Source organism: Elaeis guineensis, chromosome 11 (assembly GCF_000442705.2).
Source record: "Elaeis guineensis isolate ETL-2024a chromosome 11, EG11, whole genome shotgun sequence".
Classification (NCBI taxonomy): domain Eukaryota; kingdom Viridiplantae; phylum Streptophyta; class Magnoliopsida; order Arecales; family Arecaceae; genus Elaeis; species Elaeis guineensis.
Window position 1 is genome coordinate 93,426,559 of NC_026003.2, and position 1,539 is coordinate 93,428,097.

At 35.7% G+C, this 1,539-nt stretch overlaps 1 pseudogene; it reads left to right on the forward strand.

The window, feature by feature from the left end:
- The first annotated feature begins 791 nt into the window (after nucleotides 1-791).
- On the forward strand, nucleotides 792-1,308 carry LOC140852391 (putative ripening-related protein 4; annotated as a pseudogene).
- The last annotated feature ends 231 nt before the right edge of the window (nucleotides 1,309-1,539 follow it).

Below are 1,539 nucleotides of genomic sequence, written 5' to 3' on the forward strand. Positions count from 1 at the left end.
AAATAAATTTAGATTGGTTCTGATTTGTCAGTAAATAAAATTATTCTCAAATCAAATCGGACCGATTTTAATAAAACGAGGTTATTTTGATTAGGATGTTATTTATATTGGAGTATTAATGTATTAGAAAATAATTTTAAATTTATGATATTGTTTATCAATTTGATTTTGTTTTGATTAACCTTAAATCCCAAGTAACTTACTGGATTGTATATTTTTGTTGTAATGTGTTGGAGATCTTTATCTTAATTCTTGATGATGATGTTTATTTAAAAATTTTATTTTGTTGAGTGATAATATCTTATGTCAATTTAAATCATTTTACTTGATAAATTTTTTTGATGATACTCTTATATAAAAAGAAAACAAACCTTCATGAATCACTATTCACTATATATATATATATATATATATTGGTAAACTAAATCAAATCAGGCCGTTTAAACCATGTTGATTTGATTTTAATATCTTTTATTGGTTTGATTTAATTTTTAAAAATATCAAACTATTTAGAATTGATTTGACTTAGATTTGAGCGTGAAATCGGTCTAAATCGGACTATGCTCACCCCTAACTATAATAGGGACAATCAGGATGAATGGCCGTGTGGTTGCGGCTCCGAACGGCTAATGGCAAACGCACGCTCTCATTCCTTATGAAAACTCCAACATATAACCAAACTATAAATACATACCAATTCTATTTTTCAAGTAAATAAGTACATGCACATTCAGGATCATACCAAAGCAAAATCAAGTATTCCAAGCTAAGCAATTGCCATAGTGCTAGTAATGCTAGTACTCTTAGACCTTTGTCTCGCAACCCCGCGCCGATTAATCGGAGCATGCTATGCTAATGGATATTTGCAAGGCCAGACTGGCCATTGCAACATGAGAACAACTCTGACTGTTGTGAGGCTGGGAAGAAGTACACTCAATACCATTGCTCCCCTCCAATGCACATGTAACCATGACCATCAATAGTTTTGCCAAGGGTGGTAATGATGGAGGCCCATCTGAGTGTGACAATAGGTACCATAGTGATGATGAAATGGTGGTAGCACTATCTATTGGTTGGTACAATGGAGGAAGCCGTTGCCTGGAAAACATTAGAATCAATGCTAACGGGAAGTCTGTCCTAGCCAAAGCGGTCGGTGAGTGTGATTCTGTTAATGGTTGTGATGCTGACCACGACTTCCAACCACCTTGTCCTCACAATATTGTTGATGCTTCTCTGGCGGTCTGGAAGGCATTGGACATACCAAAGTCATAAGTAGGGGACTGTGGCATCACATGGTTTGATAAATGATCAACTTAAGACAAAGGGCTGTGTTTGAATACAACTGTTAAGTTATATATAACTACAATATTCTCCGTTCAAGCTTGAATATGTATGCCATGCTAGCTCTTGTTTCCATTAATCTGTCAGTTTGTCGAATTCCTCTCCCCCCGTTCTCTCTCTCTGGACTTATGAGGTCTTGCTAAGCAAGATGGAGGTGAATGCTCGAACATAAGTAGTGGACTGAAGACCTTTGCTGCT